Genomic DNA, 12,574 nt, shown 5'->3' with positions numbered 1-12,574 from the left:
GCACTCGGAGTGGCCAACAGGGACACACCACCGACCGACCGGGCTTCTCCTCCTGATGATAAGAGTCGATGTTGACGTCAGAGACTGGCCCATGAATATTGATGTTGGAGGATAGTCTGTTTCATAGAAGAACAGAAGGAAGCAAGATGGCGGCCCTTTAGGATTTGTTAAAGAGGAGATCCAGACGGTTTGTTGGAATTTCTACAAAGTGGAGGGACGTAAAAAGAGGTGAGACTCAGCTCCGTTTGTTTTTTGCACTCGTTGTCCTTCTCCTTTTGACCTTTTGTTGGTCTTTTCGGTGGCTCTGTGGCTTAGTACAAGGCATGCTAATGTTCCCTCAGCAAAAGCATGAGCTAGCTAAATTAATAAGGTGGGGGATATTAGATAAAGCTTCTCCTTCCAACATGGCTGACAATTTTATTTTTTATTTTTTGCTAGTTGAAATAGAGAGATCTCAGTTTTTTGCCTCTGTTGGTCAGTGGACACTCAAGTAGCCTTAGGAATGTGTCTAGTGTAGAAAATGGAGACCTTGTTCAGTACTTTTCTTGAGGCATTATGAACAAGGCAAATCCCTCTGATGTTCAGTGCAACAGAGAAGCAGCTAGCTCCCAGTTGAAAAATATCTAATCTCTAAAATGGCCATTGTCCTTATTTTGATGTTTTATTTGAGTGCTTTGTTTTACAGGGAAAATATGTATCATTTTCTTCTGCAAATCTATCATAGAGAAGGACTCTTTAACCAGAAATCATTCATGCAGTCAGTTTCTGTCCTTTTTTCTTTGTAGTCTCACGGTTGTGTTCTTGTATTGATTATTTTCTGTTGGGTCTAATTTAGAACAGCGCTGTGCCTCCAGTCCATCACTAAGACTATAGTGCCTGGGAAAGAGAGCTGGGAGCGGGGGAGAGTAGCTAGCTTCTGGCTTTGTGCATCCTGTGAATCAGCTTTCATTGCATTCACCGGTGAATGACAAGCAGACACAAAGGCAGGCCAGCGCAGTCCAAGGAGTGGAAAAGAGAGAAGAGAATTGTGGTGGATAGCAGAGGGATGATGAGGTCAGAAGCTTTAAAGGAAATTGAAACTCAATACGACCACACCATTAGCTGAACGACACAAGAATTGGAATCCTGGAAGCAGGTCTTTTCCGAAATCGATTTTTTTCCCCAACTAGACCCCAACAAATGTGTCTCCCAGAAGTTGACTCAGTTCTGTTACACCATGAAGTCACCATGAAAATGTTAAGAATCCAGCAATTGAACAACAACAACTATAATATAATATAACATATTAGGACATGTTAGCTTTGCATTATGCAAACAGTTTTCCTACTGTTTAACATATTAATCATTTAACACATAAAATGATATATGTTGTCTTTTGTGAGAGTCTGAGATAATGTGTCTGGGCAAACCACATGCACTGCCATGCAAGGACGCAGCAGACAGCACCTTTAATAAACAGATTATTGTCAATACAAAGGCAGTAATGGAGGTGTTTCTAGCATTTACTCAATCTCAATTTGCATTTATGTTTTACTGATGAACAGAAAGGATTCGATGTTGTTGACATTTGTTTTTGTCACAATTTGCCGTATTTTGTCATGTATTTATTTGACATAAATTGACTTTAATTGAAAAGAAAACAAACCATGGCACATCATCATTAGCTAGCTAGACATCAGTACATAGCTATGCTATGCTAGCTGTCAGATACAGTACTAACGAATAATAGGGATTCCTACACACGTCCAAGCTACACTAACCAGGATGACTGGTTTTATTAGCCCAACACCTCTCTTCCCCTGAACAAATTAGTTGCTAATGGAGCGTGTTGTTTTCCTGTTATCTTTGCTGAAGTTGCTAACAGGCCACATTTAGGATTAGCATCATAATGACCTACTAGAATATTACACAGATAAAGGCCTGCTATCTTTTGCCCTTATTTGTGTATTTGGGCTTGTGTATTGCGCTGGCCCTGCATGCACTTTCAATCGGGGGTCATCCCACAATAGCAGCTAGCAGTAGTAGTTTGTGTGAAATGCAAAGTAAGGCATGCCTGCCCAGGGGGAGCACAGCACAACAAGTGGCTACTAATGAGCTGTTGTAAATAAACACCACAGCCAAGGGGAGGTGCACAGTGCAGAGGCTAACATATGCTAATGCTAGAACAATGAAGGAATCTCAGCCAAGTGCTACAAACTAATATCACCTGTGATAGCTTGGAATGCCAGGGTAAATGTATTAGGCTAAAGCTAACCTAACGGGGGGAAACGTATTGGAGGGAAATGCAGTTATGTTAAGCAAAAAATGTCAGTTGCTCGTCAAAGCTAATCTAGCTATTTGAACTGTTGATTAAGGCAAATCTTCATCTGCATTTTAGTCAATGACTCCACCATATAAAGTATACAGAGAATTTAAAAATATATATATATCTTTACCACAGAACTATCAACAAACTAAAATGTTCCTCCGTGATATCAGAGAACAGAGAGCAATATATAAGTATTTACAGTTTAATTATATTTTGAAGAAGGCATCAAAAGCCTTCGATGCAACAATGGCAGCGTGGCTCCGGCTCTATTTTGATTTGGTAAGCATGGTCAATGACTGCGCAGCGTCAACCTATCTCCTAACGTAACTAGGGGAGTGCACCGTAGTACTCCATATTTCTCGTGAAGTTTGTTTTGACTGGATGAGGTAGTATACTGTTTTTTTATGTTTTGAAATTAATTGTGCCATTTGAGGCTCATTTGCCCCAGATAAGATAATGTAGAGAAATAGGCCTTGAGTGAAAATAATTCTACTTCATTCATATTGGAGCTGTATGCTTAATAACCTAAGCTAAAGGATAAAACTAGCTTTATTTTGTAGTGGATCAAACAGCTGCAAGCCAATATTGGAGGATACATGGACTTCGTCTTTGAGTTAAGTGTGTCTTTCTTGAGTTGTTGACTGCATTTCTCAGTAAGTAGACTGAATTCAATACACATTGCACTGCTTACATCATTGATACTGCAGAATGTTAGTCGAGGAAGACATTTTTATTTCAATGGATATATTAGATGGTACCAGACAGCAAGATTGCTATACAATAGTTTGTTTCTCAACTTCTATCAAGAGATAATAGTGTGCTATCATAAGTACAGATATAAAGCGAGACAAAAAAGTCAGTTACTTCATTTATGGGTAAGATATTGTGTCCAAAGCAATGAATGACTAGATTGTCTAATTTTACCACAGAAGGAGGCCTTTACACAAGACAGGAGTCACTTGGCAAGCCAAGATATTGTCTTGAACACACAACCTCCATTTTCCCTTTGTGCTGTTTTCATTAACACCACATGTGTTGTTACATCAGCATTGGAAAAAGGCACCATATCTGCGCCAGAGATCCTAGTAGGGAGAATGTCAACACATGGTGGCTAGAGGAGGGTGGGGGGGGGGGGCAGTCCAGTCAGAAAGATCAATCACACCAATGGACATGGCTGTTCTCATCAATCCACACCCACTGATAAAGCTGGGTATGGTTGGACTACTCCCCTTGCTTCTTCCCCTTTATGTTATCTAAGGGAGAAAAGACAATATCAAGCTTTGGGGGTAAGAATGTCCAGTGGTTTCAGTCTCCATGGTTTCTGCAACAATGCTGTCCATTCACAATGGGCTGGGTTTTACCTCTGACCTCCAACCGCAGGCCACGCATCACATTTCGACCCCAAAGGCCACGGTAACCCTGCTGCAGCGATGACACAGTGGAACAGGTTAAGAGACATTTTAAAATGCATTGCCTCTGTGTAGCTACCAACCTGGCTCTGTTGATCACGTTCCTCCTCCTCAGACAAAATGGCGACATACTGTGTCTCATATTGACCTCTGGAGATATTGATTTAGCTCTCTGCTGCTCACAGCCTCGATAGTTGAAGAACCGTGGTAAAACTTGCAATCGGTTATTACTGCCTTATTACACGAGTGTATTGGATGCAATTTCTTTAGACGGTCATTCAATGTGCATGGCCTTTACTTTCAACGTGCATGTTGTCCAGATAGTCTACTTTATGATTTACATTAGAACCTCTGTAGATTGTCTCATTACAAGGCTTTTAGGTTGTGTTCAAATGAGGCACTTCTAGCTTTTCAGCTTCTATGGTGTGTATTTCTAAACAATATTATGAAAGAGTTTCATTTCCCAAAAGATCACCATGCATTTCTGTCCTCGTTTGGCATTTGACTGTTGGTATAGAAACCACAGTTTTTCTTTTTGGCCCTGCCCTGGTTGTTACTCATCGCTAGAATTACACAATTATCTTCTTCCTGTGATTAAGCAACACCTTGTATCTCTACCCACGACAGAACACCTCTCTCTCTCTCTCCCTCTCTCTCTCGCTCTCTCTCTCTCTAATTTAAGGGCTTTATTGGCATGGGAAACACATGTTAACATTGCCAAAGCAAGTGAAGTAGATAATAAACAAAAGTGAAATAAACAATAAAAATGTACAGTAAACATTACACATGTCTATATACAGTGTTGTAACTCTCTCTCTCTCTTTCTCTCAAAGAAGCCTTGGCCCTTCCATTCGTCTGTCTGTGTTTTAATTATGGCTACGCTTCAGAGTGATAAGGCTGTCTCGTTGAGACTAAGTGGCACGGGCCGACCGGAGGGAGTGTTCTTTTGGCCCTTGAAGTGTGTATCGATGTCAGCCGGTTGGGGTTTACCTCAGGGGTGAGGAGACCTGCCGGTGAGCGCACGACTAGGACAGAACTCCCTTTCCGGTCTCCACGTGAGTGTGAGCACATGGCCGCCACTGTTTACAAACACCATCCAGGCATTCCAGAGTAGACCTCGTTACGTAACAGCTCCGAAAGCGAGCAGCATCTCTTCCCCGTTCCCGCCACTCGGCCGCTCCTCTCCGCTCTCAAGATATTTGAACGCTGCCATCGGTCCCCGACGCCACCACAAGCGAAAGGAAGGGGGGAGGCGGAGAGGTGAAGCGAGTGAGCGAGAGACGAAGATTGACGCCGGCCAAGGTAGTGTCTGGAAAGCAGAACATGGCAACGCTAAAGACAGCGTCAGCGTCTCTCTGAGCTCCCGCCACGCTGACAGCAGAGACTCCAGAGCACGTGAACGGCTAAATAAGCCTACACACTAGTACGGCTGGCTCCAAGCTAGTAACTAAAAGCATGCTATCTGTTTTCATACCGTGTTGCAATATTCAGTCCAAAGATCAAACAAAAGTTATGAGAAACGGGTATTCAGTTTGCTCAGCGCATGGAATGACTAGGTGCTTTTCTTGTAATTACTCACTGGTTGTAACTTTTACTGGTTGAGCCTTTCTCAGATGAATAAAGGAAAGAGGTTTACTGTGGCTGAAGTCATGGCAGAAATGAAACCCCAAAAAGCGGAATATTGGAGTATCAAACACACACCTCTGAAGGCGTTTAGATTTCTTTCACTTTAATATCTCCCCTTCCGAGAATCTTTCGTGTTGGTTTCCTCTATGTTGCCTTTTGATGAGGCAGACTATTTGAAGAGGTGTCAATTCAATAGCAAATGTGGTTTTCTCAAATCTGGAAGGATATTTACTGTTACCAGCTGTGCAAATGGCAAACGAGTTAATTTTCCCTTTGTCAAGAATGTAGAGTAAGTCAAAACCACCACGTGACTGAGTGAGTGGAGTTGCCCTAGTATTGCCTTACAACTCCAAATATAGCCAAGCTGGGTAGAGTTCTGACTAGGTTGGATTAGCAAAGTTCAGAGAGTTCAGGGTTAGATAAAACAACTGAACACTACACTACAGTGTCTAAATCCAATACAGATATAAAACAGCACCAGGGGAATTTGTTTTCATCAAAGACCAAATTTTAGACTGTAGTTGTCATGAATTAAAATACTTTAAACCCCAAATCAAACATGTTAATATGGTGTGTGTGTGTGTGTGTGTGTGTGTGTGTGTGTGTGTGTGTGTGTGTGTGTGTGTGTGTGTGTGTGTGTGTGTGTGTGTGTGTGTGTGTAAGATTGATTCATTGTAACTCGGCAGGGGTGTTGTGGTGGTGATACAGTATGGTTGACTACTAGCTGTCTGATACAGTCTGGTTGACTACTAGCTGTCTGATACAGTCTGGTTGACTACTAGCTGTCTGATACAGTCTGGTTGACTACTAGCTGTCTGATACAGTCTGGTTGACTACTAGCTGTCTGGTTGACTACTAGCTGTCTGATACAGTCTGGTTGACTACTAGCTGTCTGATACAGTCTGGTTGACTACTAGCTGTCTGATACAGTCTGGTTGACTACTAGCTGTCTGATACAGTCTGGTCGACTACTAGCTGTCTGATACAGTCTGGTTGACTACCAGCTGTCTGACACAGTATGGTTGACTACTAGCTGTCTGATACAGTCTGGTTGACTACTAGCTGTCTGATACAGTCTGGTTGACTTCTAGCTATCTGATACAGTCTGGTTGACTACTAGCTGTCTGATACAGTATGGTTGACTACTAGCTGTCTGATACAGTCTGGTTGACTACTAGCTGTCTGATACAGTATGGTTGACTACTAGCTGTCTGATACAGTCTGGTTGACTACTAGCTGTCTGATACAGTCTGGTTGACTACTAGCTGTCTGATACAGTCTGGTTGACTACTAGCTGTCTGGTTGACTACTAGCTGTCTGATACAGTCTGGTTGACTACTAGCTGTCTGATACAGTCTGGTTGACTACTAGCTGTCTGATACAGTCTGGTTGACTACTAGCTGTCTGATACAGTCTGGTTGACTACTAGCTGTCTGGTTGACTACTAGCTGTCTGATACAGTCTGGTTGACTACTAGCTGTCTGATACAGTCTGGTTGACTACTAGCTGTCTGATACAGTCTGGTTGACTACTAGCTGTCTGATACAGTCTGGTTGACTACTAGCTGTCTGATACAGTCTGGTTGACTACCAGCTGTCTGATACAGTATGGTTGACTACTAGCTGTCTGATACAGTCTGGTTGACTACTAGCTGTCTGATACAGTCTGGTTGACTTCTAGCTATCTGATACAGTCTGGTTGACTACTAGCTGTCTGATACAGTCTGGTTGACTACTAGCTGTCTGATACAGTCTGGTTGACTACTAGCTGTCTGATACAGTATGGTTGACTACTAGCTGTCTGATACAGTCTGGTTGACTACTAGCTGTCTGATACAGTCTGGTTGACTACTAGCTGTCTGATACAGTCTGGTTGACTACTAGCTGTCTGGTTGACTACTAGCTGTCTGATACAGTCTGGTTGACTACTAGCTGTCTGATACAGTCTGGTTGACTACTAGCTGTCTGATACAGTCTGGTTGACTACTAGCTGTCTGATACAGTATGGTTGACTACTAGCTGTCTGATACAGTCTGGTTGACTACTAGCTGTCTGATACAGTCTGGTCGACTACTAGCTGTCTGATACAGTCTGGTCGACTACTAGCTGTCTGATACAGTCTGGTCGACTACTAGCTGTCTGATACAGTATGGTCGACTACTAGCTGTCTGATACAGTCTGGTTGACCACTAGCTGTCTGATACAGTCTGGTCGACTACTAGCTGTCTGATACAGTATGGTTGACTTCTAGCTGTCTGATACAGTCTGGTTGACTACTAGCTGTCTGATACAGTCTGGTCGACTACTAGCTGTCTGATACAGTCTGGTTGACTACTAGCTGTCTGGTTGACTACTAGCTGTCTGATACAGTCTGGTTGACTACTAGCTGTCTGATACAGTCTGGTTGACTACTAGCTGTCTGATACAGTCTGGTTGACTACTAGCTGTCTGATACAGTCTGGTTGACTACTAGCTGTCTGATACAGTCTGGTTGACTACCAGCTGTCTGATACAGTATGGTTGACTACTAGCTGTCTGATACAGTCTGGTTGACTACTAGCTGTCTGATACAGTCTGGTTGACTTCTAGCTATCTGATACAGTCTGGTTGACTACTAGCTGTCTGATACAGTATGGTTGACTACTAGCTGTCTGATACAGTCTGGTCGACTACTAGCTGTCTGATACAGTCTGGTCGACTACTAGCTGTCTGATACAGTCTGGTCGACTACTAGCTGTCTGATACAGTATGGTCGACTACTAGCTGTCTGATACAGTCTGGTTGACTACGAGCTGTCTGATACAGTCTGGTTGACTACTAGCTGTCTGATACAGTCTGGTTGACTACTAGCTATCTGATACTGTCTGGTGGACTACTAGCTGTCTGATACAGTCTGGTTGACTACTAGCTGTCTGGTTGAGTACTAGCTGTCTGATACAGTATGGTTGACTACTATCTGTCTGGTTGACTACTAGCTGTCTGATAGAGTCTGGTTGACTACTAGCTGTCTGATACAGTGTGGTTGACTACTATCTGTCTGGTTGACTACTAGCTGTCTGATACAGTCTGGTTGACTACTAGCTGTCTGATACAGTCTGGTTGACTACTAGCTGTCTGATACAGTCTGGTTGACTACTAGCTGTCTGATATAGTCTGGTTGACTACTAGCTGTCTGATACAGTCTGGTTGACTACTATCTGTCTGGTTGACTACTAGCTGTCTGATACAGTCTGGTTGACTACTAGCTGTCTGATACAGTCTGGTTGACTACTAGCTGTCTGATACAGTCTGGTTGACTACTAGCTGTCTGATACAGTCTGGTTGACTACTAGCTGTCTGATACAGTCTGGTTGACTACTAGCTGTCTGATACAGTCTGGTTGACTACTAGCTGTCTGATACAGTCTGGTGGACTACTAGCTGTCTGATACAGTCTGGTTGACTACTAGCTGTCTGATACAGTCTGGTTGACTACTAGCTGTCTGATACAGTATGGTTGACTACTAGCTGTCTGATACAGTCTGGTTGACTACTAGCTGTCTGATACAGTCTGGTTGACTACTAGCTGTCTGGTACAGTCTGGTTGACTACTAGCTGTCTGATACAGTCTGGTTGACTACTATCTGTCTGATACAGTCTGTTTGACTACTAGCTGTCTGATACAGTCTGGTTGACTACTAGCTGTCTGATACAGTCTGGTTGACTACTAGCTGTCTGATACAGTCTGGTTGACTACTAGCTGTCTGATACAGTCTGCTTTACTACTAGCTGTCTGATACAGTCTGGTTGACTACTAGCTATCTAATACAGTCTGGTTGACTACTAGCTGTCTGATACAGTCTGGTTGACTACTAGCTGTCTGATACAGTCTGGTTGACTACTAGCTGTCTGATACAGTCTGGTTGACTACTAGCTGTCTGATACAGTCTGGTTGACCACTAGCTATCTGATACAGTCTGGTTGACTACTAGCTGTCTGATACAGTATGGTTGACTTCTAGCTGTCTGATACAGTCTGGTTGACTACTAGCTGTCTGATACAGTCTGGTTGACTACTAGCTGTCTGATACAGTCTGGTCGACTACTAGCTGTCTGATACAGTCTGGTTGACTACTAGCTGTCTGATACAGTCTGGTTGACTACTAGCTGTCTGATACAGTCTGGTGGACTACTAGCTGTCTGATACAGTCTGGTTGACTACTTTCTGTCTGGTTGACTACTAGCTGTCTGATACAGTCTGGTTGACTACTAGCTGTCTGATACAGTCTGGTTGACTACTAGCTGTCTGATACAGTCTGGTCGACTACTAGCTGTCTGATACAGTCTGGTCGACTACTAGCTGTCTGATACAGTCTGGTCGACTACTAGCTGTCTGATACAGTCTGGTCGACTACTAGCTGTCTGATACAGTCTGGTGGACCACTAGCTGTCTGATACAGTCTGGTTGACTACTATCTGTCTGGTTGACTACTAGCTGTCTGATACAGTCTGGTTGACTACTAGCTGTCTGATACAGTCTGGTGGACTACTAGCTGTCTGATACAGTCTGGTCGACTACTAGCTGTCTGATACAGTCTGGTCGACTACTAGCTGTCTGATACAGTCTGGTCGACTACTAGCTGTCTGATACAGTATGGTTGACTACTAGCTGTCTGATACAGTCTGGTCGACTACTAGCTGTCTGATACAGTCTGGTCGACTACTAGCTGTCTGATACAGTCTGGTTGACTACTAGCTGTCTGATACAGTCTGGTTGACTACTAGCTGTCTGATACAGTCTGGTTGACTACTAGCTGTCTGATACAGTCTGTTTGACTACTAGCTGTCTGATACAGTCTGGTTGACTACTAGCTGTCTGATACAGTCTGGTTTACTACTAGCTGTCTGATACAGTCTGGTTGACTACTAGCTGTCTGATACAGTCTGGTTGACTACTAGCTGTCTGATACAGTCTGGTTGACCTCTAGCTGTCTGATACAGTCTGGTTGACTACTAGCTGTCTGATACAGTCTGGTTGACTACTAGCTGTCTGGTACAGTCTGGTTGACCACTAGCTGTCTGATACAGTCTGGTTGACTACTAGCTGTCTGATACAGTCTGGTTGACTACTAGCTATCTGATACAGTCTGGTTGACTACTAGCTGTCTGATACAGTATGGTTGAGTTCTAGCTGTCTGATACAGTCTGGTTGACTACTAGCTGTCTGATACAGTCTGGTCGACTACTAGCTGTCTGATACAGTCTGGTTGACTACTAGCTGTCTGGTTGACTAATAGCTGTCTGATACAGTCTGGTTGACTACTATCTGTCTGGTTGACTACTAGCTGTCTGATACAGTCTGGTTGACTACTAGCTGTCTGATACAGTCTGGTTGACTACTAGCTGTCTGATACAGTCTGGTTGACTACTAGCTGTCTGATACAGTATGGTTGACTACTAGCTGTCTGATACAGTCTGGTTGACTACTAGCTGTCTGATACAGTCTGGTTGACTACTAGCTGTCTGATACAGTCTGGTTGACTTCTAGCTGTCTGATACAGTCTGGTCGACTACTAGCTGTCTGATACAGTCTGGTTGACTACTATCTGTCTGGTTGACTACTAGCTGTCTGATACAGTCTGGTTGACTACTAGCTGTCTGATACAGTCTGGTTGACTACTAGCTGTCTGATACAGTATGGTCGACTACTAGCTGTCTGATACAGTCTGGTCGACTACTAGCTGTCTGATACAGTCTGGTCGACTACTAGATGTCTGATACAGTCTGGTTGACTACTAGCTATCTGATACAGTCTGGTTGACTACTAGCTGTCTGATACAGTCTGGTTGACTACTAGCTGTCTGATACAGTCTGGTTGACTACTAGCTATCTGATACAGTCTGGTTGACTACTAGCTGTCTGATACAGTCTGGTTGACTACTAGCTGTCTGATACAGTCTGGTTGACTACTAGCTGTCTGATACAGTCTGGTTGACTACTAGCTGTCTGATACAGTCTGGTTGACTACTAGCTGTCTGATACAGTCTGGTTGACTACTAGCTGTCTGATACAGTCTGGTTGACTACTAGCTGTCTGATACAGTCTGGTTGACTACTAGCTGTCTGATACAGTCTGGTTGACTACTAGCTGTGGCTTATAATACGTGGGTGTGAGTGTGTGGAGAGTGGCAGTACACAAACACACACACACACACACACACACACACACACACACACACACACACACACACACACACACACACACACACACACACACACACACACACACACACACACACACACACACACACACGTCATCAAGATGCTTGGCTAGTAGTTACCCTAAGAACAACCCAACCACAAACCAGCAGAGTTAGGGTGAGAAGCTAAGGCTTATGGGTCAGAACCCATCCAAAGTGTGAAGGAGGTCAATCAATGCCAGTAACTCAAAAAGTCTACTCTAAGGACACAAGGAAGAATCAGATATCTAGAGATCTGATCCCAGAAAGTAGGGGTGTAATTGGATAATCAAAGTAAAATCCTTTTAAGGCCAATAGAGAAGGATGAAAGCATTTTACTGTCAAAGCACCGAGCTGCACAATCTGCATCCGGATCTGTGATTTAAAAAAAAAAGTTAAGATCTGAAAATGTATCTCCATTAGTGAGTCGCATGATCTGAAGAGGAACCCAATCCTCCCCCCATGATTGAGGAATCCACACAGGGACCACATATAAACAACTGCTTCTTCTGAGACTGTTTGCCTTCATCTAAAATGTACTGAATATTATTATTATTATTATTATTATTATTATATTTGACTCCAAGAATCGGTTTTAAAAAATCTATAAAATGCTACTGTACATAGAGTTAGCTAGAGGTAGACGGCTGTACCTGCACTACAACGCTGGTATTGTTCATCCTATAGCTTGTTCTCTATCTTCTTTTTAAAAAGTTAGCAAATGTTTTTTTAGCACTTTTATTTCCCTGACTGATTAAAAACGAATTTGCTCACGCTCTCTATTGTGTTTCTGCAGCAGACATACAGTATACTGAGCAATATGTTTGGAACATCAATGCATATATATGCATATAGAATCGTGAGAATCGCAATACATATCGTATCGGCACCTAAGTATTGTGATCATATCGTATCGTGAGGTCCCTGGCATTTCACACGTCCTACTAAAATGACTTCTCCCTCCAACTCCGGGAGCTGTCATTGAAAAAGGTTACCAGGGCTCCAAGTGGCTCCCCT

General features: G+C 43.1%; 1 protein-coding gene across 1 annotated transcript in view; it reads left to right on the top strand.

Annotated features, from left to right (window-relative positions):
* The first annotated feature begins 132 nt into the window (after positions 1-132).
* LOC115202312 (methylcytosine dioxygenase TET2) overlaps positions 133-12,574 on the top strand; it is a 57,434-nt gene continuing 44,992 nt past the window's right edge. The window contains exon 1 of the mRNA XM_029766385.1: positions 133-228. The gene's annotated coding sequence lies outside the window, so the exon portion shown is untranslated. The remainder of the gene's footprint in view (positions 229-12,574) is intronic.

Source organism: Salmo trutta, chromosome 11 (genome assembly GCF_901001165.1).
Source record: "Salmo trutta chromosome 11, fSalTru1.1, whole genome shotgun sequence".
Lineage (NCBI taxonomy): Eukaryota > Metazoa > Chordata > Actinopteri > Salmoniformes > Salmonidae > Salmo > Salmo trutta.
Note: the sequence above shows the minus strand (reverse complement) of the source record. Positions and strands in the feature narration are given on the sequence as shown.